Raw genomic sequence first — 27,234 nt, 5'->3', positions numbered from 1 at the left:
CCGGGTATTCAGGCCTTATATTGAATCCTTCATTATTGTCTTCATTGATGACATCTTGATTTACTCACGTAGCCTGGGGGAGCACGAGCAGCATTTGAGAGTAGTACTACAGACCTTGCGAGAACGGAAGCTATATGCTAAGTTCTCCAAGTGTGAGTTTTGGCTAGAGTCTGTGGCATTCTTGGGGCATATTGTATCAAGAAAAGGTATTAAGGTGAATCTCAAGAAGATTGAGGCAGTTCAGAGTTGGCCTCGTCCCACTTCGGTGACTGAGATTAGGAGTTTCCTGGGGTTAGCGGGTTATTGCCGCCGGTTCGTGCAAGGCTTTTCATCCATTACGGCACCTTTGACTAGATTGACCCAGAAGGGTGCTCCATTTCGTTGGTCCGATGATTGTGAGGCGAGCTTCCAGAAGCTCAAGACAGCTTTGACCATACACAAGTTCTAGTGTTGCCTTTTGGTTCGGGGATGTATACGGTCTATTGTGATGCTTCACACGTTGGCTTAGGCAGTGTCTTGATGTAGGAGGGGCGAGTTATTGCATATGCTTCACGTCAAGTAAAGATCCATGAGAATAATTACCCTGTGCACAACTTGGAGTTGGCCGCGATTATCCATGCTCTTAAGATATGGAGGCATTATCTATATGGGGTATCATGTGAGGTTTATACTGAGGTTTATATCCCCAGGTTTATACAATAATGTTACAACATTTGTTCAAGCAAAGGGATCTCAATTTGAGACAGTGTAGATGGCTTGAGTTACTGAAGGATTATGACATCACCATTCTTTATCATCCAGGCAAGGCAAATGTGGTCGCGGATGCCTTAAGCAGGAAGGCAGAGAGTATAGGTAGCTTGGCATTCATTTCAGCAGAGGAGAGGCCACTAGCTTTAGACATTCAGTCCTTGGCTAACAGACTTGTGAGGTTGGACATTTCAGAGCTCAGTCGAGTTCTTGCATGTGTTGTTGCCCAGTCTTCATTATTGGGGCAGATCAAGGCTCGGCAGTTCGATGATCCACATTTGGCAATTCTCAGAGAGACGGTACTACAGGGTGGTGCTAAGGAGGTTTCTATTGGCAAGGATGGTGTTCTGCGACTCCCGGGTCGCCCATGTGTTCCTAATGTCGATGGCTTGAGGGAGAGGATTCTAGTGGAGGCACACAGTTCTAGGTATTCTATTCATCCAGGTGCTACGAAGATGCATCATGACTTGAGACAGCATTATTGGTGGCGGCGGATAAAGAAAGACATAGTTGAGTATGTGGCTAGGTGCTTAAATTGCCGGCAAGTTAAGTATGAGCACCAGAGGCCAGGTGGCCTACTTCAGTAGATGACTATACCTGAGTGGAAATGGGAGTGCATTACTATGGAATTTGTAGTTGGATTGCCGCGGACCTTGCGGAAGTTTGATGCACTTTGGGTCATTGTCGACAGGTTGACCAAGTTGGCACACTTCATTCCGGTTGCGACTACCTATGCTTCAGAGAAGTTGGCCCATATTTATATTCGGGAGATAGTTCAGTTGCATGGTGTGCCTATTTCCATCATATTAGATAGAGGCCCTCAGTTCACTTCGCATTTCTGGATAGCCGTACAGAGTGAGTTGGGGACCCGTGTAGAGCTCAGCACAGCGTTTCATCCACAGACCGACGGGCAGTCATAGCGAACAGTTCATTGGGGGACATGCTGAGAGCATGTGTGATTGACTTTGGAGGATAGTGGGACCAGTTCTTGCCTTTGGCCGAGTTTGCTTACAACAACAATTAGCAGTCCAGAATCGAGATGGCTCCATTTGAGGCTTTATATGGTCGGCGATGTCGTTCTCCCATCGGGTGGTTTGAGCCCGACGAGGCTAAGCTATATGGTACTGATTTGGTAAAGGATGCCTTGGAAAAGGTAAAGTTGATCCAGGAGCGACTTTGCACAGCACAGTCCAGACAGAAGAGCTACGTTGATCAGAAGGCGCGTGATGTATCATTTATGGTCGGAGAGAAGGTTCTCTTGAAAGTATCGCCGATGAAGGGTATTATGAGACTCGAAAAGAAGGGCAAGTTGAGCCCAAGGTTTATAGGCCCATTTGAGGTGTTGAGGCGAGTTGGGGAGGTTGCTTATGAGCTTGCTTTACCTCCCAGCCTATCAGGGGTTCATCTAGTTTTTCACGTGTCTATGCTCCGGAGGTATCATGCCGATTTGTCTCATGTGTTTAGACTTCAGTACTATTCAGCTAGATAAGAGCTTGGGTTATGAGGAGGAGCCAGTTGCTATTGTTGTTAGACAGGATCGCCAGTTGAGGTCCAAGAGGATTTCCGCGGTAAAGATTCAGTGGAGGGGCCAACCAGTCAAGGAGGCGACCTGGGAGTCCGAAGAGGACATGCGGAGCAAATATCCACACTTATTCAGCACTTCAGGTATGAATCTAAATCCGTTCGAGGATGAACGCTTGTTTAAGGGGTGGAAAATGTAACGACCTGACCGGTCGTTTTACTTTCTAGATACCCGTTCCCCTAAATAAGACTTCACGTACTTTCTTTTACTGATTTATGACTTTCGGGGATGGTTGGTTCGGGATTTGAAAGAGTTCGGGTTGAAATCGAAACACTTAGTTCCTTAAGGTTGGTTTAAAAGGCTAAGTTTGACTTCGGTCAACATTTTGCATAAACAACCTCGAAATCAGGATTTGACGGTTTGAATAGGTTCGTATGATGATTTGAGACTTGGGCGTATGTTCGGATTGGGGTTTGGATAACCCGGGAGCGTTTTGACGCCTAATAGTGAAAGTTGGTTCTTGAAGAACTTTGAAGTTCTTTAAATTTGGTTTAGAGCAGATTTTTGTGATATAGAGGTCCAAATGGAATTCTGAGACTACGAATAGTTCATAATGTCATTTAAGACTTGCACGCAAAATTTGGTGTCATTCCGAGTAGTATAAGTATGATTCGACGCGTTCGCAGCGATTTAGAAACTTGAAGTTCAAAGTTTGATTCAATTTGGTCTTGGGGTGTGATTCTCGGTTTTGTTGTTTTTTTTACGTGTTTTAAGAGTTCTAGCAAGTCCGTATTATGTTTATAGACTTGTTGGAGTTGTTGGACGGGGTCACGAGGGGCTCGGGTGCGTTTCGGACCGCCCGGAGTTGAGTTGAAACACACCAGATTTCTACTTCTGGTTTCCTTCTTCGCGAACGCGATCAGACCCTCACGTTCGTGATGAAGTATTTAGAGTCTGTAGGCTAGGAAGCTTTTTCCCTTTGCGTTTGCATATGCAGGACTGTATTTGCAGAGGTCTGGATCCTCTAGTCTTTGTGTTCATGTGACCTGGCCCGCGTTTGCGTAGAAGAGGCTGAGCTGGGTGGCCGATGTTCGTTCTTCGCATTCGCGAAGAAGCCCTCGCGTTCGCGTAGGGTAGGCCAAGTGAACCTCCGCATTCGCATTGCTCCTGTCACGTTTGCAATGGGTAAGTTTTCCTGGGCCTGGGCCGTTTGCCTTCACGATCGTGAGGCCTCTTCCGCGATCGCGAAGAAGGGGAGGAGCTGGGCAGTGAGTTTAAAATCGAGACTTAGGCATTTTGGGGTCATTTATTTCACTCTTGGGCAACTTGGGAGCTCTTAAGGAGGGGATTTCGACCTAGCTTGGTGAGGTATGTAATTTTTACCTAATGTGAGTTTAATACATAGTTTATGGGTAGATTATAACATGTAAATTAGTGAAAATCATGGGTTTAGAGGAAAACCTAGGTTTTTGATAAAAATGGAGTTTTACCACGAAAATGGTTATGGGACTTATTGAAAATCATATATTTATGTTCCTAAGGTTATGGGTAACAACTTTCTTCGAAAATTTCCAGAGTCCAGGCACGTGGGCCCGGGGGTGAATTTTAGGAATCTTGCATTTAGGGTTGGGAAATTACTTAAATAGTAGGGATATGAAGTTTTAAGCCTGTATTGATTCGTTTCTACACTATTTGGATAGTTTTGGATTGTTCGGCACCAAATTGAGGGTTTGGGCATAAGCTTGGACCTGAAAGTAGGCCTTAAAGCGAGGTAAGTCTCTTTTCTAACCTTGTAAGAGGGAAATTTCCCCATAGGTGAACTTAATTAATGTATGATTATTTGTGGGGGCTACGTACGCACGAAGTGGCGAGAGTCCGTACGTAGCTACTATTCTTGTTATGTCCGGATAATTCTAGGCTTATACCATGCTTTGTGGGTACCGCTATCTTAACATTATTGTTTATTTGCATTGAATGGAACTAAGTTGAGGATTTCAAGATTCATGCTTATTTAGAATCACATATTATTATATTGTTGGCCCTAGTGAGGGTCGAAGTCGACCCCTCGTCACTACTTCTTCGAGGTTAGACTAGATACTTACTAGGTACATATTTTTTGTATGTACTCACGCTACACTTCTGTACATGATTGTACAGGATTTAAGGCAGGTGCATCTGGCCACCAGTCCGGCATGTAGACTGATCTCCCAGCTCGAGACTTCCCGGTGAGCTGCCCTCCTGAGCCGTTCTGCAGCAGCTGGAGTCTCTCTTATGTTTTTTTATTTTCTGTCTATTTCCTTTCAGACAGTAGGCTAGCATTGTTTTGTATATTCTACTAGATTGCCCGCATACTTGTGACACCAGGTCTTGTCTCAGACACTAGTGGACTTATGGTTGTGGTTTGCTCATATGATTATGATTAGTACTAATTGCTTCTATTTATTTATTTTAAAATTGCAAATTCCTAAATCTATTTTTTTTAAATAAGGAAAAGTTATCGTTTACAAATTTACCTAATCGGGAAGTCACTAGTTGATCAGCGTTGGCTTTCCTAACAATGGTGTTGGGTGCCATCACGGCCTATAATGGAATTGGGTCATGATAGTTGCACAGTCTTCACTATTTGAGAAGATCAAGGCTTGCAAGTGCGAGGATCCACACTTGTTGGTTCTCCGAGAGACGGTACTACGGGGTGGTGCCAAAGAGGTTTCTATCGGTAATGATGGCGTTCTGCGAATCCAGGGTTGCCTATGTGTTCCTGATGTTGATGGCTTGAGGGAAAGGATCCTAGAGGTGGCATACAGCTCTCGGTATTCTATTCATCCATGTGCTACGAAGATGTACCGTGACCTGAGGCAACATTATTGGTGGCGGCGGATAAAGAAGGACATAGTTGAGTATGTAACAAGGTGCCTAAATTGCCAACAAGTTAAGATGAGCACCAGAGGCCAGGTGGCCTACTTCAGCAGATGACTCTACCGGAGTGGAAATGGGAACGCATTACTATGGACTTTGTAGTTGGGTTGCCGCAGACCTTGCGGAAGTTTGATGCAGTTTGGGTCATTGTCGATAAGTTGACCAAGTCGGCACACTTCATTCCAGTTGTCACTATGTATACTTCAGAGAGGTTGGCCCAGATTTATAATCAGGAGATAGTTTGGTTGCACGGTGTGCCAATTTCCATCATATCACATAGGGGCTCTCAGTTTACTTCACATTTCTGGAGAGCAGTACAAAATGAATTGGGGACCCGTGTAGAGCTCAGCACAGCCTTTTATCCACAGAACGACGGGCAGTCGGAGCGGACAGTTCAGATTTTGGAGGATATGCTCAAGTCATGTGCGATTGACTTCAGAGGTCAGTAGGATCGTTTTTTGTCTTTGGCCGAGTTTGCTTATAACAAAAGTTACCAATCCAGCATCGAGATGGCTCCATTTGAGGCTTTATATGGTAGGCGATGTTGTTCGCCTATCAGATGGTTTGAGCCCAATGAGGCCAAGTTATATGGTACTGATTTGGTGAAGGATGCCTTGGAAAAGGTGAAGTTGATTCAGGAGCGACTTCGTACAGCACAGTCCAGGCATAAGAGTTATGCGGATCAGAAAGCGAGTCATTTGTCATTTATGGTGGGTGAAAAAGTTCTCTTAAAGGTTTCGCCGATGAAGGGAATCATGAGATTCGGGAAGATGCAAGTTGAGACCAAGGTTTATAGGCCTATTTGAGGTGTTGAGACTAGTTGGGGAGGTTGCTTACGAGCTTACTTTGCCTCCCAATCTATCGGGATTTCATCCGGTTTTCCATGTATCTATACTCTGGATATATCATGTCGACATGTCACATGTGTTAGACTTCAGTACAGTTAAACTAGATGAGAGCTTGGGCTATGAAGAGGAACCAGTTGCCATTGTTGATAGGCAGGTTCGCCAGTTGAGGTCCAAGAAGATTTCTACAATAAAGGTTTAGTGGAGGGGCCAACCACTCCAGGAAGCGACTTGGGAGGCCGAGGAGGACATGCGGAGCAGATATCCACACATATTAAGCACTCCGGGTATGATTCTAAACACGTTCGAGGACGAACATTTGTTTAAGAGGCGGAGAATGTAACGACTGAATTGGTTGTTTTGCCTTTTACTGTTTTATGACTTGCGGGGATGGTTAGTTCGGGATTTGGAAGGGTTCGGGTTGAAATCGGAACACTTGGTTCCTTAGTTTGGCTTTAAAAGGCCAAGTTTGACTTCGGTCAACATTTTGAGTAAACGACCTCGGAATTGAGATTTTACGATTTCAATAGGTTCGTATGATAATTTTGGACTTGGGCGTATGTTCAAATCGGGTTTTGGACAACCCAGGAGCCTTTCGGCGCTTAACAATGAAAGTTGACTATTTGAAGGCTTTAAATTTGTTTTATAGTATGTTTTGGAGTAATCGAGGCCGGTTTGAGATTCCGAGCCTACGAATAGTTCTGTATGGTGATTTAAGACTTGCACGCAAAATTTGGTGTCATTCTGAGTAGTCTAAGTATGATTTGGCGCATTCGGAGAAATTTGGAAACTTGAAGTTCATATTTTGATTCAATTCGGTTTTGGGGTGCGATTCTTGGTTTCGTTATTGATTTACGGGTTTTGAGAGTTCGAGCAGGTCCGTATTATATTTACAGCCTTGTTGGTGCATTTGAACGGGTTCCTGAGTAGCTCGGGTGAGTTTCAAGCTGCCTGGAGCAATGTTGGAAAAACTAGATTTTCCAGTTCTGGTTTCCTTCTTCGAGAACGCGGAAGGACTCTCGCGTTCGCGATGAAGGATTTGGGAAGCTGGGCAGTTACCCTTCGCATTCGTGGGAAAGGGGTCGCATTCGCGAAGCTTGGGGATCCCAGGCCTACGCGTTTGCGAAGGCCTTCTCGTGTTCGCATAGAATAATGGGGCCTGGGAGGGGTCAGTATATTTTACCCTTCACATTCGCGAAGGAGCTCACGCGTTTGCGAAGGGTAGGCCAAGTAAGCCTTCGCATTCGCGAGACCCCTTGATAAAAATGAGATTTTTACCACGAAAATGGTTATGCATTGGGATGAAAATTGTATATTTGAATTCTTGAGGTTATGGGTGACGATTTCCTTCGAAAGTTTCCGGAATCCGGGCACATGGGCCTGGGGTGAATTTTAGGAATTTTACCAATTTGGGTTGGGTAATTTCTCTAATAGATAAATTATGAAATTCTAAGTATTTATTGATTAAATTATATATCATTTGGCTAGTTTCGGATTTTTCGGCACCAAATTGAGGCTTTAACACGAAGTTGTGATTGGGAACTGAGCTTTGAGATGAGGTAAGTCTCTTGTCTAACCTTGTAAGAGGGAATTTACCCCATAGGTGTTTCAAATAAATAATTGTCTCTAATTGTGGGGGCTATGTACGTACGAGGTAAGGAGAGTCCGTGCGTAGCTACTATTATGCTATTGTTCGGGTAGTGTTTAGGACCCAATTCATGAGTTATTTGGAATTCTTGCATCATACTTGATAATTTAAAAATGTCTAAATCATATTAGTAATTGTTGGGATAATTGTGGAAGTTCGCTTATGAAATTAGTATTATTGTTGTATAAAAACCTCAATTATATCCAATTCAATGCTTATAAAACATTCTCCTTATCTTGTGGAGCGGGCCGAACGCCTCGGCAGTAGATAGATGCATCTATGGTTTGTGTCGCTCGACCCTCGACAATGTACATATTATTCTGGATCGGGTCATACGACCTCGGTAGAAACCGTGCTTTATAATAAAAATTATTCGGTGCTTTGATATTTATTTTATTGCGGCTTGTGAAGGTAAATGATTATTGGAAATTTGTTAAATTATGAAAGAATTATTTATATCTGCTTGTTAAGAAAATTATTGCTATTCACATAAACCATATTTATTTAAATCTCTTCGTCTTTACATTATTGACCCCTAGTGAGTGACGAAGTCGATCTCTTATCACTACTTCTTCGAGATTAGGCTTGATATATACTGGGTACATGTTGTTTACGTACTCATGCTATACTTGCTGCACTTTGTTTGCAGTATCTGAGACATGTGCTTCAGGCGGTTCCACCAGTGCACATCCCCGTTATCCCAAGGCCTAGTGGTGAGCTGCTTTTCCTGAGCCATTCCGCAGCACCTAGTATCTCTCTTTGTATCTGTATTCTGTCTATTTTATGTTCAGACAATATTTTAGATTTTGTATAATCTATTAGATGCTCATACACTTGTGACACCAGATCTTGGCACGCACTTTAGTAGACTGCTGTTGGAAAATTATTATTTTGGTTTTATTTAGACTCTCTGTTTTTCTTAAATCTTGCAATTAAGGAAAGCTTTATTACTCGAAAATTTATTAAAAGAAAAAATAGATGTTTAATCTACTAGTTGGCTTGACTAACGGTGATGTTGGACGCCATCACGACCTATAGGTGAAATTGGGTCGTGACACAAAAGGAATTAAGTGGTGGAAATATTGAACTCCTAATATTATATCTTGGGAAATATCTTTTACTAAAACAAAACTTTCTGGTATACAGATTTTGTTCTCGCAAATATAGGCCTTAGGTAGTTTATAAGAAATACCCATTAGGTTACCACTGGCATTTTTTAATTTATGAGTAGTCTTATGAAAATATCTTTAAGGTGTTATTCAAATCTACACCACTATCAAATAAAGCAGTAAACTCATTTTTGAAATTATAATCTATTAAAAGAGTAACCTTAATTATAAATTTTTGAGTAGTAAAGAGCTGAAGTTTTTGTAAAAACTCATTTTCATCCATATTAACAGCTCCTAGAAAATCACCTCTTGTTGCGTCCTTAGAGGTACCAGCATCAATATGTTCCAAACCTTCTTCAGTAATATTAGTGTTTAATTCCTGACTTATAGGGACATGCGAATTTTCTAATCTAATAATTCTCTTGTCTAAGGCTACATTTGAATCCTTTAAGTCCAAAATTTCTCCTTTGAGATTATGGATCTCATTTTTCAAATCTTGAACAGTAGTTGTCCTGTCAATGGCCTAGGATTTTTCTCTCAAAATCCTTTTAATATCAAACATTGTATATGATCCCTTTTGAGAAGGAATTTCTACAATATCTGGACTTTTAGGAACGTTATCCTAAATTTTGTCCATTTGATCAATTATCTGGGACCTTAATTTTGGGTCTTTAATAAACCTTAGAAGTTCTAATAAACTATCATTGGTCAGTACTTTGACTTCTAAGTCCTTAAATTGAGAATAAATATTAAAACACTCATCATCTGTGTTGTTATTACAACACTGATCCTGATTCTGTTTGCAGGGTCCACATTCATCATTTGAAGGAAGGTATTCTTCATCTTGTAGAGCCCTTAGATCTTCATCAGTTGAAGAATCTTCTCTATCATTATTTTCTGGTGAATTTTCCTGAGAAGAATTTAATAGAATCTTGCATAAAGAGTTCTTAATATTATCATCTAAGTCAAGGTTCTTAATCTTATCCTTGACTTTGAAATCTCTAGCGTAATGGCCTACTCTGCCACATTTGTAACATATATTAGGCGTATTAGATTTTATAAAATCCTTTCTATGCTTATAAGCATTTCTTCTTGTAATGACCCAGCCGGTCGTTTTGAGGATTACAGCCTCGTTCCCCTATTTACTGCTCTGTTTGTGCTTTATAGCTATTGTATGACTTATCGAGTTAGTTAGTTTGGGTCCGGAGAGAATATAGAGTGAAATGAGACACTTAGTCTATTAAATAGAAAGCTTAAGCTGGAAAAGTCGACCGGATATTGATCTATGTGTAAACTATCTCAGATTCGAATTCTGATAATTCCAGTAGCTCTGTATGGTGATTTTGGACTTCAAAGCGTGTCCGGAAAATTATTTGGAGGTCCGTAGTGGAATTAGGCTTGAAATAGCGAAAGTTGAATTTTTGGGAAGTTTGACCGGGGGGTTGACCTTTTTATATCGGGGTCGAAATCCGATTCTGGAAATCTGAATAGCTTCGTTATGTCAAATGTGACTTGTGTGCAAAATTTGAGGTCAATCAACCTTGATTTGATAGGTTTCGATGTCGTTTCTAAAATTTGGAAATTTCGAAGTTCATTAGGCTTGAATCCGTGTGTAGTTCGTATTGTTGAAGTTGTTGGAGGTGATTTGAGAGTTCAACTAAGTTCGTATTGGGATATAAGACTTGTTGGTATGTTTGGTTGAGGTCCCGGGGACCTCGGGTTGATTTTGGGTGGTTGACGGACCAAGGTTCGAAGTTGAAGAATTGCTGAAGATTTGCTGGTTCTGGTGTGATCGCACCTGTGGAAAAGGGCGCGCAGGTGCGATGCACATGCAGAAGCGAGGGTCTTCGCAGGTGCGGTGCATGTTGCGCAAAAGCGCAACTGCAGGTGCGGTCCTAGGCATCGCAGAAGCGATCAGGGCTAGCCAAGCTATTCTCGTAGAAGCGAATTGTTTTCCGCAGAAGCGAGGGTCGCAGGTGCGACCTCTTGTCTGCATCTGCGAAAGTGCTGGGCAGAAGCCTCTAAGTTCGAGGGTTCGTGATTTTTTTCACCTTTTTCGGATTTTGGAGCTCGGTTTTGGCGATTGTGGAGAGGAAATTTTCCACACAACTTGGGGTAAGTGTTCTTAACTCCTTTGTGATTATATTCCATGAATCTATCTTCATTTTAGCAATTGGTTGATGAATTTAAAGAGGAAATTGGGGGTGTTTGCCTAAAGTTCATAATATGAATTTTTGAGTTTTGAACATCGATTTAGAGTCAGAATTGAGTAAAATTAGTATGGGTGAACTTGTGATTGGATGGGTTGTCAGATTTTGTGAGTTTTGTCGGATTCTGAGATGTGGGCCTCACGGGCAATTTTTGGAGTGTAATTTCGGATTTTGTGGGAAAATATTAGTATTTTGTTATGGTATTAATTCCTATAATTGTGTGGACTGAATCAAATTTATTGTGGCTTGATTCGAGCTGTTCAGGAGTTGATACACGCAGAATGGGATTTCTGAAGCATTGTTTAGCTTGCTCGGCATTGAATTTGTCTTGTTTGAGGTAAGTAACTCTTCTAAACTTAGTGTTGAGGGTATAAAACCCCATAATACGTGTTATGTTATCGGTATTGAGGTGACACACATGCTAGGTGACGGACGTGTGGGCGTGCACCATGTGAATTGGGACTCTGTTGCTTCTATGGCACTGTATAGTGGTCCTACTTTGTTGATGTCCATGTTTTCACCATGTGATAAAGTAATTGAGTTGTCAATCATGCTAGATATCATGTTTAGGCTTTATGACGATACTGCTAGGACCCATAGTGGTCGTTTCTTGCTGTCATTTCATTGATTTCATTGATATTTTATACTCAGTCATATTCATGCATTCATATCATATCTCAGTTTCAGTTGTTATTTATTGATACATCATATCATTGTTGTCGGGCTAGTTTCATGACATTGTGAGACCGTGAGTGAGACTGGAGAGATTAATGACTGAGTGAGGCCGAGGGCCTGTTTGTGAGGATATTGTTACTATAGCACGTGAGTTGTCCATGCAACACGTGAGTTGTCTGTGCGGATCCAAATATTGATACTATAGCACGTGAGTTGTCCGTGCGGATCCAGATGTTGATATTATGGCACGTGAGTTGTTCGTGCGGATATAGCACTTGGGCTGAAAGGAGCCCCTTCGGAGTCTGCACATCCCCAGTGAGCGTAGTCGACTATAAATATGGATCGGGCTGCACGCCGCAGCGGATATTGTACAGCGTTGAGTGATTGAGCGTGCTGAGCATAGTGAGAGAGCATGCGAGACAATGAGATTGAGAACTCTGAGAGTGTGAGTACATGAGCTCATCATCGAGATGCATTACATTAGACATGCGTACTTATGATAAATGCATAGAGGTGCATTTCCTTCTACTACTCAGTTTTGGGGGACATTTATGATTTTACCTGTATCCTGAAATGAGGCATAGAGAAGTACTTTGCTCATGCAATCTGAAAAGTAAACATCTTACTATTTTTTCAAAGGACTTTTTGGGAAAAATCACACTTTTTAAACTTACTCGTATTTTGGCTTTTTCGGTAAAAGATTTGTGTTTTCACTAAGATACTTGAAAAGAAATGTCTATATTTTTGGAACTGTGAACGAACTGAGCATTTTATTTCTGAGATACCTTTTTCGTTACTTGTACTATGTTGTTATGAACTATTGTGGAATATTGGTTTTGGACCCGACCTTCGTGTTAGCTCGTCACTACTTTCAACCTAAGGTTAGGTTTGTTACTTATCGAGTACATGGGGTCGGTTGTACTCATTCACACTTCTGCACCTTACGTGCAGATACTGACTACTGATGTTGCTGTGATCAACGGGAGCCGGCATTGAAGATGTACCTGCATCCCGGTTGTAGCTGCCTCTTGTTCATGGTAGCCTTAGATCTATAAAACTCTGTTAATGTATTTTTCAAATAGATGATGTATTTACTTCATTTCAGCTTTATAAACTCTATTCTTAGAAACTCATGATTTGTACTACCAGTCCTTGGGAAATGTATAAGATTTAGATATTTCTTTACTTAATCGCTTTATTAATTGTTATTGAAATTGGTTAGTGGTTAATTGGCTTACCTAGTAGGTTGGGTTAGGTGCCATCACGACTAGTAGATTTGGGATCGTGACACTTCTCTTTTCTTTTTGTTCATATCTCTTATCAGAAGAACCTCTATTCTTCCTTTTATACCTATAAGGTTCTTTCGGTTCTTTCTTATACCTATGAGACTTTTTATTCTTAGGAATATCTATGGAAAATTCTTCACAAAATTCTCCTAATTGTTGTCTTTCATTAAGACGATGTTTCTTAATTTTATGATTTAACTTAATTTCATTGCACAAGGCTAAGCCTTCTTGTGTACATACACTAATAAGCTTTCTATAGGAATAGCTATTATAACCTATACTCATTGTTGTTCCACGAAGAGTTTTTCTAACTCTTTCAGCAAAAAGTGTTGGGAGTCCATCAATAAATTTGGACTTCTAGTGAGTGCTATTACACTCTGGTAATTCCATTACTCTGGATAAGAACACATCCTTATACCATCTAAAATTTGTTAAGGTATTACACCTAAGATTTTGGAGCATCGTCCTTAAGGTCTCACTATTATCTGACCATCTTCCAGAAAAGTGTTCTATAATATTGAGAACTAAAGAATAGACAGTGTTTTGAACATCCTGACCATCTTCTACCTTTATGGCACCCATTATTTTTGCGCGTTGTTCAGGTCTTAAGTAATTATCCCACCAGCCTTTCAATTGACCAGTAGAAGATGGAAGATGACAAGAAATCCTTGCCATAGTAAAATGTGTACTAAAGTTCCAGACTGATTTATATAATCAGAAGTTTTAAATAAAAACTGATTGCCAAGCAGCAAAGTTTATCTTTAATAAAGATTATAAACATGATATTTCTAAATAGATGTTTGCAATATGGCAAGCCATGTTAGCTCCATTTGATCTTGAAATTAATTACAAAAAAGGGACATATAATAGTCTCCCTGACTTTCTTACTAAAGAACTTTTGAATTAAGAATTCTTTTAATATGATGACAAGATATGAGACCTGCATATAGGCCTCCTCGAGGGAGGGGACGAGGAAGAAATCAGAATCTTCCTATGGCAGAGAAAATATCCTAGCCCAGATAGGAAATCAGTAGTTAATAGCTGCCAATATCACAGGAACATCAGGTCTTGATACAGACCACCTAATGTACAAAGAATTTTTGGATTTTATGAAATCCAAACAAGACATGGACAACAATCCTCCATCATATTCCTCAACATTGGCAGATGATAGCCATGATAACATTGAGGTTTATAACCAGAAAGAAAGAAAAGATTTAATAATTCTTTTGGAACAATCCGATCTAAAATGGAAGGATAAACCCTGGCAAATCATGACTAGGTATTTTGACACAGCATCATATACTACTGTCACGACCCAAATTCTCCCTCAGTAAAATGTCGTGACGGCACCTAGTCTTAGAGACTAGGTCAGCCTAACAGTTGCGGAATAACTGAATAATAATATAACCAGAAAGAAAGAAAAGATTTAATAATTCTTTTGGAACAATCCGATCTAAAATGGAAGGATAAACCCTGGCAAATCATGACTAGGTATTTTGACACAGCATCATATACTACTGTCACGACCCAAATTCTCCCTCAGTAAAATGTCGTGACGGCACCTAGTCTTAGAGACTAGGTCAGCCTAACAGTTGCGGAATAACTGAATAATAACATAAATTAACGACTACACCTTAATATATATATATATATATATATATATATATATATATATATATATATATATATATATATATATATATATATATATATATATATATATATATATATATATATATATATATATATATATATATATATATATATATATATATATATATATATATATATATATATATATATATATATATATATATATATATATATATATATATATATATATATATATACACACACAACATTCCCAAAACCCGATAGTCACAAGCTCTAAGAATTTGTTCTAACTGTATCTATACATCAGTAACTACGAAAAATAAAGGAGGAACAACATAAGGGATAAAGGGGGACTTCGAGGTCTGCGGACGCTGGCAGATATAACTTGAAATCTTTGAATCAGCAGCAAGTACGCTCAACTAATAGCAGGGCAGGTAGGTGGTACCTGGATCTGCACACAAAACATGTGCAGAAGAGTAGCATGAGTACACCACAACAGTACCCAGTAAGTGCCAAGCCTAACCTCGGTAGAGTAGTGACGAGGTCGGGTCTAGGCCCTACTGGGATATAATAATAAGACAAAAGATATAATAACATGAAGGAAGACTGAGAATTTAATAGAAAGAGTTTGTGGGGAAATAACAACACGGCACAATGAGATAAACAACAGGGGCGCTCCCGAGATACCGTCTCGTAGTCCCAAAAGTAAATATGCAAGGAGATCTCCCGAGATACCGCCTCGTAGTCCCAAAAGTAAGTATGTAGGGAGATCTCCCGAGGTACCGCCTCATAGTCTCAAAAGTAAATATGCAGGGGAGATCTCCCGAGGTACCGCCTCGTAGTCCCAAGAGTAAACACACAGCTTGAATCGATGGAAAACAATAATTAACAGCAAGAACTCAACAGTTTAAGACAAATACAAATCAAGGAAAAACAAGAAATTCAATTAAGCATGCTGCACAGATTTCAAATAAGCATTTAAGACACGTAGACATGCAATATTAGGCTAAGCAGGATAACTACACATGCTGGTGTAACTCAATTAAGATGTAACAGGTTACTACTCCATAAACATCGAATTTTACAACAATTAGCCAGTGTACGCACTCATCACCTGGCGTACACGGCGCTCACATATCACAGGAGTATCACAACAGTACCAAATCCTAAGTGAGTTTCCCCCACACAAGGTTAGGCAAGACACTTACCTCGAACCAAACTCAATCAATCAGTAAGAATGCCTTTTCTATGACTTTCCGACTCCGAATGTCCCAAATCATGGCAAAAGCAATTACATACCGTAAATATAATTATAAGAAACTAGTCCAATTAATGAAATCAAAACGCTAACAAGAAATTAGAAAATCCTCCAAAAGTCGACTCAGGCCCACGTATCGGAATCGGGTAAAAGTCACAAAATACGAACACCCATTCAACCATGAGTTCACTCTTACCAAAATTACTCAAATCCGATACCAAAATCTCAATCAAAACCCAAAAATTTGGTTGAAGAACTTTCCAACTATTTCCCCAATTTTCTCAACAAAAATCCTTAATGAAATGATGAAATCAACTATAGATTAGTGGAATATAACTATAAATGAGTTAAGAATCGTTACCCAATAGCTTCCTCTGAAAATCCTCCAAATAATCGCCCAAAACTGAGCTCTCAAATTCTTAAAATGAAAATGGGATAAAACCCTCAAATTTAGCCTTTTCTGCCCAGCGATCTCGCACCTACGGACACACAGCCGCACCAACGGTACCGCACCTGCGGGAATTCCATCGCAGGTGCGGACTTGACTTAAGTCCTCTGGTCTACTTCTACGATCAAAAGGCCGCACCTGCGAGTGCGTGCCTGCGAACTTTTGTTCGCTTCTGCGGACTTCCCCTTCTAGCTCATTCCTGCTTTTGTGATCGTTCCTCTGCAGGAGCAGCTTTACTTCTGCGGTCCTCATGTCGCACCTGCGACCACTAGCCATCCTCATCGCCCCCATATATGTGGCCCTCTTCTCGCACGTGCGAGTCCGCACCTACGGTCAACCTCACCGCAGGTGCGATTACACCAAAAGCTGCAATGCTTCAGCAATTCCTCCAACTTCCAATTCGATCTGTTGACCATCCGAAATCAACCCGAGGCCGCCAGAACCTCAACCAAATATGCCAAAAGGTCCTAAAATACCATATGGACTTAGTCAAGCCCTCAAATCACAATAAACCATTCTTAAAACATGAATCACTCTCCAATTCAAACTTAATGAACTTTGAAACTTCAAACTTCTACAACCGATGTCAAAACCTATCAAATCATGTCCGATTGACCTACAATTTTGCACACAAGTCAAAATTGACATTACAGACCTACTCCAACTTCTGGAATTGGAATCGGACCCCGAAACATCCACTTTCTCCATTTCAAGCCTAATTCATATACAAACATCCAATTCTGGTCAAACTTCCCAAAAATTCAACTTTCGCCATTTCAAGCCTAATTCATCTACAAACATCCAATTCACCACCCGGACATGCTTCTAAGTCCAAAATCACCCAATGTAGCTAATGGAATAGACGAAACTCCATTCCGGAGTCGTCTTCACACAGTTCCAACTACGATCCAAAATCTTAGAACTTAAGCTTCTGTTTTAGGGACTAAGTGTCCCAAATCACTCCGAAACCAAAAACAAAACCTCCCAGCAAGTCACATAAGCATAAAAAGATATGGGAAAAGCAGTAAATAGGGGATCAAGGCTATTACTCTCAAAATGACTGGCCGGGTCGTTACATCCTCCCCCTCTTAAAACAATCATCTATCCTCGAACGAGAATAAAGATATACCTGAAGTGGTGAAAAGATGAGGGTAACGATTGCGCATATCATGCTCAGTCTCCCAAGTCACCTCCTCGACCAGCTAACCCCTCCACTGAACCTTTACTGAAGCAATGTTCTTTGACCTCAACTTTCGAACCTGCCTGTCCAAAATAGCCACTGGCTCCTCAACATAAGATAGATCCTTGTCCAAATGGACTGAGCTGAAATCTAACACATGAGACGGATCGTCGTGATACTTCCGTAGCATTGCAAATATGGAATACTGGATGAACTCCTGCTAGAATGGGAGGCGAGGCAAAGTCATAAGCAACCTCCCCAACTCGTCGCAACACCTAGAACAGGCCAATAAACCTTGGGCTCAGCTTACCCTTCTGCCCGAACCTCATGACGCCCTTCATGGGCGAAACCCAGAGCAAGACATGCTCTCCAACCATGAATGCAACATCGCGAACCTTCCGATCTGCATAACTCTTTTGTCTGGGCTGGGTTGTGCGAAGTTGATCCTGAATCACCTTAACCTTCTGCAAAGCACCCTGAACCAAGTTTGTACCCAATAGTCTAGCCTCGCCCGGCTCAAACCAACCCACTGGAGTCCGACACCGCCTATCATACAGAGCCTCATACTCCGAATGCTCGACTGATAACTGTTGTTGTAGGCAAACTCCCCAAGTGGCAAGAACTGATCCCAAGAACCCCCAAACTCCATCATACATGCCCGGAGCATATCTAACACATGAGACGGATCCTTGTCCAAATGGACTGAGCTGAAATCTAACACATGAGACGGATCATCGTGATACTTCCGTAGCATTGAAAATATGGAATACTGGATGAACTCCTGCTAGAATGGGAGGCAAGGCAAGGTCATAAGCAACCTCCCCAACTCGTCGCAACACCTAGAACAGGCCAATAAACCTTGGGATCAGCTTACCCTTCTGCCCGAACCTCATGACACCCTTCATGGGCGAAACCCAGAGCAAGACATGCTCTCCAACCATGAATGCAATATCGCGAACCTTCCGATCTGCATAACTCTTTTGTCTGGGCTGGGTTGTGCGAAGTTGATCCTGAATCACCTTAACCTTCTACAAAGCACCCTGAACCAAGTTTGTACCCAATAGTCTAGCCTCGCCCGGCTCAAACCAACCCACTGGAGTCCGACACCGCCTATCATATAGAGCCTCATACTCCGAATGCTCGACTGATAATTGTTGTTGTAGGCAAACTCCCCAAGTGGCAAGAACTGATCCCAAGAACCCCCAAACTCCATCATACATGCCCGGAGCATATCCTCCAGTATCTAAATAGTGCTCTCGGACTGCCCGTCCATCCGAGGGTGAAATGATGTGCTTAACTCAACTCGAGTACCCAACTCATGTTGTACGGCTCTCCAGAACCGTGATGTAAAATGTGTACCCCAGTCAGAGATGATAGATACCGGCATGCCATGAAGCCTGACAATCAAGCGGATATAAACTCGAGCCAGTTGCTCGGAAGAATAAGTAGTCATCACAGGAATTAAATGAGCTGACTTGGTTAGCCTATCCACAATCATCCAAACTTCATCGAACTTCTTCTGAGTCCGTGGAAGCCCAACAATGAAATCCATAGTGATTTGCTCCCATTTCCAATCCAAAATCTCTAGCTTCTAAAGCAAACCACCTGGCCGCTGATGCTCATACTTCACATGTTGGCAATTTAGACACCGAGCTAAAAATTCCACTATGTCCTTCTTCATTCTCCTCCACCAATAATGCTGCCTCAGGTCCTGATACATCTTCGCGGCAAATGGATGAATGGAGTACTGCGAACTGTGAGCCTCTTGGAGAATCAACTCACGCAATTCATCTACATTGGGCACATACAGCCTGCCATGCATCCTCAATGTACCATCATCTCTAATAGTGACCTCCTTAGCATCACCGTGCTGAACTGTGTCCTTAAGGACAAACAGATGGGGGTCATCATACTGACGCTCCCTGATACGATCATAAAGAGAAGACTATGAGATAACACAAGCCAAAACTCGACTCGGCTCAGAAATATCCAATCTAACAAACTGGATGGCTAAGGCCTGAACATCCAATGCCAATGGCCTCTATGTTGCTGATAGATATGCTAAGCTCCCCAAACTCTCCGCCCTGCGACTCAAGGCATCAGCCGCCACATTGGCCTTCCCGGGATGGTATAGAATAGTGATATCATAATCCTTAAGCAGCTCTAACCACCTCCGCTAATGCAAGTTAAGATCCTTCTGCTTGAACAGATACTGCAAACTCCGGTGATCAGTGTAGATCTCACAAAGGAACACCGTACAAATAATGCCGTCATATCTTTAAGGCATGAACAATAGCTGCTAACTCAAGGTCATGGACAGGATAGTTCTTTTCATGCACCTTCAGCTGTCTGGATGCGTAGGCAATCACCCTACAATCCTGCATCAACACCGCGCCGAGACCAATCCGTGACGCATCATAATGTATAGTATAAGACCTTGAACCTGTAGGCAATACCAATACTGGGTTGTAGTCAAAGTTGTCTTGAGCTTCTGAAAGCTCTCCTCACATTCCTCTGTCCACCTGAACGAAGCAACCTTTTGGATCAGCCTGGTCATAGGTGCTGCAATAGATGAGAAACCCTCTACAAATCAACGGTAATACCCCGCCAAACCAAGAAAACTCCGGATCTCCATAACTGAGGACGGTCTAGGCCAACTCTACACTGCCTCAACCTTCTTTAGGTCTACCTTGATCCCCTCACTCGACACTACATGTCCCAAAATTGCCACTGAATCTAGCCAGAACTAACACTTTAAGAATTTTGCATATAACTTCTTTTCCCTCAAGGTTTGAAGCACAACCCTCAGGTGTTTCTCATGATCCTCCCAACTCTGGGAGTACACCAGAATGTTGTCAATAAATATAATGTTGAATGAGTCAAGATAGGGCTGAAATACATTGTGCATCAAGTGCATGAATGTTGTTGGGGGCGTTGGTCAGCCCAAATGACATCACAAGGAACTTGTAGTGACTATACCGAGTCCTGAAAGCAGATTTCGGGATATCTGGCTCCTGAATCTTCAACTGATGATAGCCTGAATGCAAGTCAATCTTGGAAAACACTTTGACACCATGTTACTGATCAAATAGGTCATCAATATGAGGCAATGGATACATGTTCTTCACTGTAACTTTGTTGAACTGGCAATAATCAATGCACATAAGCATAGAACCATCCTTCTTCTTCACAAACAAGAGCGGAGCACCCTAACGTGACTCACTAGGCCGAATAAAGCCCTTATCAAGCAACTCGTGTAACTGCTCCTTCAACTCAGGAGGAGCCATATGATATGGAGGAATAGAGATGGACAGAATGCCCGGTAACAAGTCAATACCAAAGTCGATATCTCTGTCGGGCGGCATGCCCCGAAGATCAACTAGAAATACATCTAAAAAATCCCTCACTACTGGGACTGACTCAATTTTAGGGGTATCAATACTGACATCTCTCACATAAGTTAGATATGCGTCACACCCCTTCTCAACCATTCACTAAGCTTTAAGAAATGAAATAACTCTGCTGGGAATATAATCTAAGGTACCTCTCCACTCTAACCACGGTAATCCTGGCATAGCCAGCATCACGGTCTTGGCATGACAATTAAGAATAACATAATGGGGCGACAAACTGTCCATGCCCAAAATAATGTCAAAGTCTACCATACTAAGCAATAACAAATAGGCTATGGTTTCAAAACCACTAAGAGCAATCAAACACGGCCGATACACACGATCAACAACAATGGAATCACCCACAGGTGCAGATACATAAATAGGAGAACTCAAAGAATCACGGGATACGCCCAAATACGGAGCAAAATAAGAGGATACATAGGAATAAGTGGATCCTGGATCAAATAAAACCGACGCATCTCTATGACACCCCGGAACAATACCTGTAATATTAGAGTCAGAAGCAACTGCCTATGTACAAGTGGGAAGAGCATAATATCTGGCCTGGCCTCCCCCTCTACGGCAACCTCTACCTGCCCGACTTCTACCTTGAGATAGCTGAGCAGGTGGAGTTGTAGCTGGTGTTATAATCATAGCCTGAGGACCCGATGGAGCATGCAGTGCCTGATAAGTCTATGGAGGTGCACCCCTCCTAAGTCTGGGCAATCCCTCACCATATGGCGAGTGTCGCCACACTCAAAACAAGCTCTCGGAGGGTGTGGCTTCTGTGACTGGCTCAGGCCAGGTCTGCAGGACTGACCGCTGAAAACACCTCGTGCAGGAGGTACACTAGACACTAGCGGTGCATAATAAGGCTCCTGGGGACTCGGAGTAGCCGGAATACCACTGGCAGCTGGAAGTGCTGAATGAACAAGGCGACTCACAAAACCCCTACCATGACAAACTGCAGTTGGGGCACGAGCATAACTATAAGTGCCAGACTCTCGAGACCTCTTGTCCTCTCTCTCCTCTCTCTCCCGAGAAAGCATACCCTCAAATCTCCTAGCAATCCCCACAACCTGCTGGTATGCAACATCCATCTCCATCTCCCAAGCTAGGCTAAGACTGATACTGGGGTTTATCCCCTCAATAAACCGACCGACCATCTCTCAAACTGTAGCAACCAAGGCTGGTGCATGCCTAGCCAAATCACTGAAGCGAACTGCATACTTTGACACAGTCATAGCATCCTTGCGCAACTGCTCAAACTCTGCACGCCATGCATCTCTGAGACTCTAAGGAACATACTCCTTCAAGAACATATCCGAGAATTGAGTCCATGTAAGTGAAGCTACCTCAGCCGTACTACCCATCTCATAAGTACACCACCACTAATAGGCTGCTCCTCTAAGCTGGAACATAGTGAAAGAAACCCCACTCGACTCCGCTATACCCATGGTACGAAGGATACGGTAACACTCCTCAAGAAAGCCATGGGCATCATATGACGCCAATCCACTGAAAGTAGAAGGGTGGCACTTCTTGTACCTCTCAAGTCAGAGCTACTCCACCTCAGAAACTGTTGTCCTAACCTCGGGTTGAACTGGAGCTACCGACTGCATCGATATGATATCTGGAACTTGGTCGACCTGTAGGCACGTGGCTCTGGGGTACAGGCGGCGGGAGTCTGTGCTCCTCCCCCGGCCTGAGATGTGGCAGGAGCAAGAGGTATCAATCCTGCCTGAGCAAAGGTACCGAACATGCTGAGGAACTGTGCCAGGGTCTCCTGAAGAGCTGGTGCAATAATAGGCGTCTCAGGTGCCTGCACTCTAACTAGGGCTTCTGGTGGCTCCTCTGTAGCATCTCGTGCGAGTGCTCTAGCTGCACCATGTGGACATTCTCGGCCTCTACCCCGGCCTTTCGCGGCTCTAGCAGGGGGCGCGGGTGCCTGTTCTTCTGATCTGCCTATACGTGTCCTCACAATCTGTGAGAGAATAGAAGACAGAAATTTAGAATTTTGAAGTCAACATTTTCGCACGACAAGGAATCAAAGAAGTGAAATCTTTCCTAACAGTTCCATAGCCTCTTGAAGATAAGTACAGACGTCTCTGTACCGATTCGCGAGACTCTACTAAGTAAAAAAATCCACGAGACCCAAATTCTCCCTCCGTAAGATGTCGTGACGGCACCTAAGATGTAAAGACTAGGTCATCCTAACAGTTACGGAATAACTGAATAATACCTTTAAGTCTCCGTACAGCAGCAAGCACACTCAGCGAGTAGCAGGGCTGATATGAAGTATGTGGATCTGCACACAAAACATGTGCAGAAGAGTAGCATGAGTACACCACATCGGTACCCAGTAAGTGCCAAGCGTAACCTCGGTAGAGTAGTGACGAGGTCAGGTCCGGGCCTTACTGGGATATAATAATAAAATAGATGCTATAATAACATGAAGGAAGACTGAGAATTTAACAGAAAGAGTTCGCGGGGAAATAACAACACAGCACAATGAGATAAACAACAGGGACGCTCCCGATATACCGTCTCGTAGTCCCAAAAGTAAATATGCAAGGAGATCTCCCGAGGTACCGCCTCGTAGTCCCAAAAGTAAATATACAAGGGGATCTCCCGAGGTACCGCCTCATAGTCCCAAAAGTAAATATGCATGGAGATCTCCCGAGATACCGCCTCGTAGTTTTAAAAGTAAATGTGCAGGGGGGATCTCCCGAGGTACCGCCTCGTACTCCCAAAAGTAAACGCACAGCTCGAATTGATTGAAAACAACAATTAACAGCAAGAACTCTACAGTTTAAGACTGATACAAATCAATGAAAAATAGGAAATTCAATTAAGCATGTTGCACAGATTTCAAATAAGCATTTAAGACACGTAGACATGCTATATTAGGCTAAACGGGATAACTACGCATGCTGGTGTAACTCAATTAAGATGTAATAGGTTACTACTCAATAAAAATTGGATTTTACAACAATTAACCTGTATACACACTCGTCACCTCCCATACATATCGCTCACATATCACATGAGTATCACAACAGTACCAAATCCTAAGGGTATTTCCCCCACACAATATTAGGCAAGCCACTTACCTCAAACCAAGCTCAATCAATCAGTAAGATTGCCTTTTTCCCTGACTTTCTAACTCCGAATGGCCCAAATCTAGCAAAAACCAATTACATACCGTAAATATAATTATAAGAAAATAGTCCAATTAATGAAATCAAAACTTTAACAAGAAATTAGAAAATCTCCCCAAAAGTCTACCTGGTCCCACGTCTCAAAATCGGGATAAAGTCACAAAATACGAACACCCATACAATCATGAGTTCACTCATACCAAAATTACTCAAATTCGATACCAAAATCTCAATCAAAATCCAAATATTTGGTTGAAGAACTTTTCAACTTTTTCCCCAATTTTCTCAACCTAAATCCTTAATTAAAGGATGAAATCAACTATAGATTAGTGGAATATAACCATAAATGAGTTAAGAATTGTTACCCAATATATTCCTCTAAAAATCCTTCAAATAATCGCCCAAAACCGAGCTCTTAAAGTCCCAAAATGAAAATGGGATAAAACCCTCGAATTTAGCCTTTTCTACCCACCGATCTCGCACCTGCGGACACACAACCGCACCAACGGTACCGCACCTGTGGAAATTCCATCGCAGGTGCGGACTTGACTTAAGTCCCCTAGTCTGCTTCTGCGATCAGAAGGCCGCACCTGCGAGTGCACGCCTACGAACTTTTGTCCACTTTTGCGGACTTCCCCTTCTAGCTCATTCCCGCTTCTGTGATTGTTCCTACAGAGGAGCGGTTCCGTTTCTACGCTCCTCACGTCGCACCTGTGACCACTGGCCATCCTCATCTTTCCCGCATCTGCGGCCCTCTTCTCGCACGTGTGATTACACCAGAAGCTGCAATGCTTGAGAAATTCCTCTAACTTCCAATTCGATCTGTTGACAATCCGAAATCAACCCGAGGCCCCTGTGACCTCAACCAAATATGACAACAAGTCCTAAAACATCATATGGACTTAGTCGAGCCCTCAAATCACATCAAACCATGCTAAAAACATGAATCACTCTCCAATTCAAACTTAATGAACTTTGAAACTTTAAACTTCTACAACCGATGTCGAAACCTATCAAATCACGTCCGATTGACCTCAAATTTTTCACACAGGTCATAATTGAAATTACGGACCTACTCCAACTTCTGGAATAGGAATCCAACCCCGATATCAAAAAGTCCACTTTCGGTCAAACTTTCCAAAAATTTAACTTTTGCCATTTCAAGCCTAATTCAGCTACAAACCTCCAATTCACCATCCTGACACGCTTCTAAGTCTAAAATCACCTAACGGAGCTAACATAATCGATGCAACTCCATTCCAGAGCTGTCTTCACACAGTTCCAACTACGGTAAAAAATCTTAGAACTTAAGCTTCGTTTTAGGGACTAAGTGTCCCAAATCACTCTGAAACCAAAAATAAAACCTCTCGGCAAGTCACATAAGCATAAAAAGATATGGTGAAAGCAATAAATAGGGGATCGGGGCTATTACTCTCAAAACGATCATCCAGGTCATTACAGCTACCACTGGATACAAATACAGAATGAATTATGAGTTAATTCTTTCATCTACTGGTTCAACTGAAATTCAACATTTTTATCCAGCAAATACAAAGAGAATTTATAATTTCTCTAAAATTATTATAAAAACATACTAGCCTCAGATGAATAGGGAATGAGTACATTAAAGGAGAGTGAATATACTCATCCAGAACAGAAAGTCTCGGTAAAGTTTAATTACTGGGATTATAGTGAAAGTGTTAATAAAACTTTATTATACGAGAATCCTAATAGGAAATACTTTTGGTTCATAAAATTATGTTCTAATTTGTTTGAACAACAGATACCAAATTGGTTTTGTAAATGGTGGATATCATATGGTCCATCTTTGGAAATACTGCCGCCAATTTTTAAGAGTTCATATACTCAATGGGTGGATATATCTCCCAAGATTATTGCTTTTGCAAAAAGATAATATCTTTTTCGATGGCATAGCAACAATCTACTTCTTTATAGAATTCTCTACTCCATGGATTATGAAATGGGATGTAGAAGTGAATCAAACCATGGAGGGATTCCCATGTTTAAACAACATTTTTTATACAAAATTCTGGAATAAATTACTTTAATCAGACCAGTAAGGAAAAATTTATGGTCAAGAAATTATTGAGGATATTCAGAAGAAAATTGAAGCTTATAGCAAACAGGAAATGACAAATGTCGAAGTGGAAGAATTAAGTCCATTTCAACAGCTTACTAGAAATTTTCAAATGAAAAAATGAGTTGTTTCTAAGAAGGAAATTATTGCTTCTTATTTTGAAGAAATAAAGAAAGATCTAATAAGGAATTTTGAAGTTGAGATGTCAGATGACATGTCAATGGCATCAATAGGTAATACCACAGATGAAGAAACCTGTATGGCAGGAGAGGCCCAAAGAAGCCAACATGAACAGATTAATTTAGAAGAAATTGAAGGATTTCTGACCAAAATGAAGGAAGGAGTAGAAGAATCTTCTACACCACAAAACATTAAAGGCAAAGGAAAGGTTCAGTGACACAGGACCCCATCTCTCAGAATTATTGGGGAATAAAGCGATGGGACCTTCTGATAAAGAAGAATCAACTTTATAAAGTTATTTGTTTTATTACTTTTTCTCTTTTTTCTTTGTCGGCAATAATATGTAATTATTTTGCCAGCCATTTTATTTTTTTTTTTTGTCCGTTTTATCAAGAGATCCATTTTATATAAGGATCTAAAATCCATAGTTAGAGGCAGACTGTAACGACCCGGCTGGTCATTTTGAGTATTACAGCCTCGTTCCCCCATTTACTGCTTATCCTGTGTTTAATTATAATTTTGTGACTCGTCCTAGAGGTTTCAGAATAAATTGGAACCCTTACTTCCATGACTTAAAACTTAAGTTGAAAAGGTTGACCGGATATTGACTTATGTGTAAATGACCCCGGAATAGAACTTTGATGATTCCAATAGCTTCATATGGTAATTTTGGATTTAGGAGCATGTCCGCAAAATTATTTGGAAGTCCGTAGTTAAATTAGGCTTGAAATGGCTAAAATAGAAATTTAAATTTGGAAGTTTGACCGGGGAGTTGACTTTTTGATATCAGGGTCGGAATCTAGTTCTAAAAATTTTCATAGGTCCGTTATATAATTTATGACTTGTGTGCAAAATCTGAGGTGAATCGGACTTGATTTGATAGGTTTCGGCGTCAAATGTAGAAGTTGAAATTTCTTAGTTTCATTAAGCTTGAATTGG

The sequence above is a fragment of the Nicotiana tabacum genome, chromosome 23 (assembly GCF_000715075.1).
Source record: "Nicotiana tabacum cultivar K326 chromosome 23, ASM71507v2, whole genome shotgun sequence".
NCBI lineage: Eukaryota > Viridiplantae > Streptophyta > Magnoliopsida > Solanales > Solanaceae > Nicotiana > Nicotiana tabacum.
The sequence above is the reverse complement of the archived record's forward strand: the minus strand, read 5'-3'. Positions refer to the sequence as shown.